Source organism: Sinocyclocheilus grahami, unplaced genomic scaffold (assembly GCF_001515645.1).
Source record: "Sinocyclocheilus grahami isolate Dianchi unplaced genomic scaffold, SAMN03320097.WGS_v1.1 scaffold49.1, whole genome shotgun sequence".
NCBI classification, from domain to species: Eukaryota; Metazoa; Chordata; class Actinopteri; order Cypriniformes; family Cyprinidae; genus Sinocyclocheilus; species Sinocyclocheilus grahami.
In genome coordinates this window covers 741,827-747,826 of record NW_015505228.1, presented here as the reverse complement: position 1 = coordinate 747,826, position 6,000 = coordinate 741,827, and the positions used below count along the sequence as shown (strand labels likewise).

General features: G+C 37.5%; 1 protein-coding gene across 2 annotated transcripts in view; it reads right to left on the bottom strand.

Annotated features, from left to right (window-relative positions):
* Nucleotides 1-6,000, bottom strand: part of rarab (retinoic acid receptor, alpha b) — a 132,214-nt gene that overhangs the window by 6,754 nt on the left and 119,460 nt on the right. The gene's annotated exons all lie outside the window — the stretch shown is intronic.

The following is a 6,000-nucleotide window of genomic DNA, read 5'->3' as shown; positions in this document are numbered from 1 at the left end:
GAGTAAATGTGTAAAAGGTATGGCATGAATTTGCCGTCCTTCTAGCTCAATGTGCATTTATGTTAAAATTGTAACATAAATGATCAAGTTTAGTTATTCTTATTTCTTTATTGCAAAACGCTCAAAACTGGCACCGTTTTGGAGAGAAATGGTCTAATTTTAACCCATATCATGGTGTGTGATGCTGAACTATGTGTTTGTATTTGCACTGTTCTAAACATTCATATTTAATGTGCAACAACAGCATGCTGTCTCAGTGGCCTTACACACATTTTTTCAAACTTTATGATTTAAATGGGGATGATTGTACTGAGAATAACTTTCATCTTTTCTTCAACTGAATACTGTTTCCGTGCTGTTTTAATGTATTTTAAAGAGCTGGCAGTCAAAATTAAAACTGCTGGATGATAGATACTCTTCATTCTTTATGACAAATAAGATAATGTGAATTACAGAATGTACAACGTTTTTACAATATATAAATTGCGGTGTACAGCGTTTATTATGAGGGGGTAGAATCCACAGCTCAGTACTCACTACTCAATACTCATGAGTACTTTTAAATAGGCTACTCTTTTACTCTTACTCAAGTAGTTTTTTGGACAAGTACTTTTACTCTACTCACACTACATTTTTTGGAAGGCAATGGTACTTTTACTTGAGTATATTGTTTCAGTACTCTTTCCACCTCTGGACCTACCCCTTAAAAAGACAGTTTTAGGCATTCAGTACTATTCAAAAATCAGTAACATTAACAAATTAGCACTTTTATTCAGCAAGAAGAATAAATTTATCAAAACGGACAGTAATGCCATTTACATATTTTTTTCTTAAAAGGTTTACGTTCCAATCAATTTATTTGAACTTTCTAGTCAAAGGATCCTAAAAAGCACAACTGTTTTCAACATTAATACATGTTTCTTGAGCAGCAAATCAGCATATTAAATTGACGTCTGAAGGATCATGTGACACTGAAAACTGCTGATGATTCAGCTTTGCCATCAAATATAACACTTTACAATATATTAAAAGATATAACTTATTTTGAAATGCATCAATATCCCACAATTTTATTGTTTTTACTGTATTATTGATTAAAGGTAACTTTGGTAAGCATGAGATTTTGAAAACAGCTATGCTTTAAAATATCTTATGACCCCAAACTTTTGAAGAGCAGTGTTTGTCATTTCAGCACCAATTGCAACCAGATTTAGGATAATAAAGCCCCACTTGTACTATTAAGGGGCCAAAAATATAGTTCCATGTCAATCTCATGCCATCAGTTGAATCCACATTTCTGTATAGAGATGGTCGGGCTGCTGAAACAATCTTTTGATAGTATCCCAGTATTTACACTTTTCAGGGAAATCTGTGAGGTATAAGTGCTTTAATTAGTGGTTTTTGCACATTAAACTAGGATGAGAAAATATTAATGACACTGAAGAATTGCAAACTTCACTGGTAAAAAATAAGATTGTGCATGTAAACTTAACAAATTAGCACTTTTATTCAGCAAGAAGAATAAATTTATCAAAACGGACAGTAATGCCATTTACATATTTTTTTCTTAAAAGGTTTACGTTCCAATCAATTTATTTGAACTTTCTAGTCAAAGGATCCTAAAAAGCACAACTGTTTTCAACATTAATACATGTTTCTTGAGCAGCAAATCAGCATATTAAATTGACGTCTGAAGGATCATGTGACACTGAAAACTGCTGATGATTCAGCTTTGCCATCAAATATAACACTTTACAATATATTAAAAGATATAACTTATTTTGAAATGCATCAATATTCCACAATTTTATTGTTTTTACTGTATTATTGATTAAAGGTAACTTTGGTAAGCATGAGATTTTGAAAACAGCTATGCTTTAAAATATCTTATGACCCCAAACTTTTGAAGAGCAGTGTTTGTGATTTTACATGTCATCAAGTTTTCAAAGATGAAGTGTGTCATTTCAGCACCAATTGCAACCAGATTTAGGATAATAAAGCCCCACTTGTGCTATTAAGGGACCAAAAATATAGTTCCATGTCAATCTCATGCCATCAGTTGAATCCACATTTCTGTATAGAGATGGTCGGGCTGCTGAAACAATCTTTTGATAGTATCCCAGTATTTACACTTTTCAGGGAAATCTGTGAGGTATAAGTGGTTTAATTAGTGGTTTTTGCACATTAAACTAGGATGAGAAAATATTAATGACACTGAAGAATTGCAAACTTCACTGGTAAAAATAAGATTGTGCATGTAAACACACACACACACAGATGTGCTGATGGTTTGTAGCGTGCAGAGATGAGAAATGAATGTTGGTGGTTGTTAATAACCGTGACAAACGACCTCTGCTTTCACTAAAATCCAACCTAATCTAATCACATCACAAATATCAGCCCGCTTTAAAGAGCTTTAAACGGGCTCTTCCTCTGCGCCTGCATTCCTCCCTCTTTCCCTTCTTCCCTTTCTCCGTCTCTGTTTTCCTGGAACCTCGCAATCTCTCGGTTTTCTTGCTCTCACAGCCTCAATCACTCCTTTATCTCATGTTTTCTTGCGGTTTTTGGTTAGGACTCCTTCCTTTGTCTAAAGATAACTCCATGGCTCTTCTTCTCCCTCCTCCACACACACGCAGGGGAGCGAGTGAGAGGGTGGTAAAGGATGATTCTCCCTCACTTCTCCCCACAGCCACATATTAATTTCTCCAGAGGGAGCTGGGTGCCAGCGTGGGCTCAGAAAACACAATCTAATGGAGCCATTAAAGAACTATTAACGCAGGGAGGTAATCTTTCATGACACGACATGTGCGAAAAGACGAAAGGTAACTTTGGTAAGCATGAGATTTTGAAAACAGCTATGCTTTAAAATATCTTATGACCCCAAACTTTTGAAGAGCAGTGTTTGTGATTTTACATGTCATCAAGTTTTCAAAGATGAAGTGTGTCATTTCAGCACCAATTGCAACCAGATTTAGGATAATAAAGCCCCACTTGTGCTATTAAGGGACCAAAAATATAGTTCCATGTCAATCTCATGCCATCAGTTGAATCCACATTTCTGTATAGAGATGGTCGGGCTGCTGAAACAATCTTTTGATAGTATCCCAGTATTTACACTTTTCAGGGAAATCTGTGAGGTATAAGTGGTTTAATTAGTGGTTTTTGCACATTAAACTAGGATGAGAAAATATTAATGACACTGAAGAATTGCAAACTTCACTGGTAAAAATAAGATTGTGCATGTAAACACACACACACACAGATGTGCTGATGGTTTGTAGCGTGCTGAGATGAGAAATGAATGTTGGTGGTTGTTAATAACCGTGACAAACGACCTCTGCTTTCACTAAAATCCAACCTAATCTAATCACATCACAAATATCAGCCCGCTTTAAAGAGCTTTAAACGGGCTCTTCCTCTGCGCCTGCATTCCTCCCTCTTTCCCTTCTTCCCTTTCTCCGTCTCTGTTTTCCTGGAACCTCGCAATCTCTCGGTTTTCTTGTTCTCACAGCCTCAATCACTCCTTTATCTCATGTTTTCTTGCGGTTTTTGGTTAGGCCTTTGTCTAAAGATAACTCCATGGCTCTTCTTCTCCCTCCTCCACACACACGCAGGGGAGCGAGTGAGAGGGTGGTAAAGTATGATTCTCCCTCACTTCTCCCCACAGCCACATATTCATTTCTCCAGAGGGAGCTGGGTGCCAGCGTGGGCTCAGAAAACACAATCTAATGGAGCCATTAAAGAACTATTAACGCAGGGAGGTAATCTTTCACGACACGACATGTGCGAAAAGACGAAACCTGCTTGCAAACAACTTTATGATGACAAGAGCGCGCCATCATATCCGGACGGAGAGAATGAAATATGTAAAATAACAAATCTGGGGCAGAGATTTCATGATAGAAAAAGCAAACTATTGTTCAGAACAGCACAGAAAGAAAAAAGTGTACGCACTTTCATGCTAATAACAGAACAAAAGTACATACAAATATAGCCACATATTAATTTCTCCAGAGGGAGCTGGGTGCCAGCGTGGGCTCAGAAAACACAATCTAATGGAGCCATTAAAGAACTATTAACGCAGGGAGGTAATCTTTCACGACACGACATGTGCGAAAAGACGAAACCTGCTTGCAAACAACTTTATGATGACAAGAGCGCGCCATCATATCCGGACGGAGAGAATGAAATATGTAAAATAACAAATCTGGGGCAGAGATTTCATGATAGAAAAAGCTAACTATTGTTCAGAACAGCACAGAAAGAAAAGTGTACGCACTTTCATGCTAATAACAGAACAAAAGTACATACAAATACATATTTACTCTTAAAGGCAAAAGGAATTAAATTACGTCCTACTGCAACAGATCAGATCATCAGACAAAGCAATAATAATGCGCTACTGTATGACTTGGAGAAAACAATTAATATATTCATCATGATATTAATTTGTCCTAGCACAAAAACACATCTAACAAAACAGCATACCTTCTCATTATATGCTTGTACACAAGCCTGTCACACAAACATGCTTTAACATCACTATGAAATGACAAAGACAATCACCAGTGTGCTTCAAATAATGCTGGAAAATGTCATTTCACTGGTCATCCGTGCAGAGCACTTCAGCACTCTGTCCAGTAGGTGGTGACAGCAGGACCAGAGAGACAAATGTCTGACAAGAGGCCTTCCTAGCATAGTGTACTAAACATATGCTGTAGTACGCAGTCCTGGTTAAATAAAGTTGTACAAATAGTATAATTGCAATACAAGTCTCTGATGCTCACCAAAGCTGCATTTATTTGATCAAAAATGTAATAGTGAAAACACCAATATTGTGAAATATTATTACAATTTAAAATTACTTAAATACATTTTCAAATGTTTTTAATACATTTTCTTCAGTGTCACATGATCCTCCAGAATGCATTCTAATATGCTGATTTGCTGCTCAAGAAACATTTCTTATTATTAAAAATGAAGACAGTTGTGCTGCTTAATATACCGGTATAACAAAAATATAATAAGGATGCAGTACTTTAAATACTGTACTGTAAATTCCAGATAATATTTTAAACATGCAATTTTTTTTACACTTTAAATGGGCCTTTACACATAAGAATGTATATAGGTGCCTTTATATGTTAGAAAGGGAGTTTCTCGCAAGGGGACCATCATATTTGGGGGTACCGTGGTACCAAAACGTTAGTACTGTACACTAGTAAGTGTGCACAGTAAGTCTCAACACCCTTTGACAAATGAGTTTCCATGACTTGTCCAGTCATTCATGATTAAGGGACTTTTAGTGCATGTAGTACAGCTTCAAAGACACTTACATTCTTTAGACATGCCCACTTCCAGGCACTTCTGCAGCCGGCAGTACTGGCAGCGGTTTCGGGTGACCTTGTTGATGATACAGCTCTTCTCTCTGTGGCAGGTGTACACCATGTTCTTCTGAATGCTCCTTCGGAAAAAGCCCTGAGGAGAAAAGCAAGCACAGAGGTTTACAATAGCTGGAAGGTTTACAAATGACACACACGTAAGTGAATTAACACCAGCCCCCAGAAGTCGACAAGACTGAGGAAGAACGGTTATATAAAGTCACTAATCATTCACCAGATATTCATATATTCACATTACGCATATCGTCACTATACACAAACATGTGAAAACACGAATAAACAACCATGGCGTAGATACAGCTCTCTCTCACACACACATTATTTTTTGGCATAATGGCCGGCTGAGCTCGGTCTAGATTCGGCTGCATTATGGCTGCTGGGTATTATCTCCCAGTTCAAGTGCCCAGAGGTTCCTATTGGCTAATACCTAGCGGGGCTTAACCCACTTAGACTCAAGCAAAGGGATGCAAATGAGAGATTCACATTATTCTCCTGATCTTAATTACTGCTTGGTCAGACTCTCGAGGGCAGAGAGTCAGTCCGAGGTCACAAACGGACACGGCAAAAGCTGGAAAGATGCAGCTGAAGCCACATACGG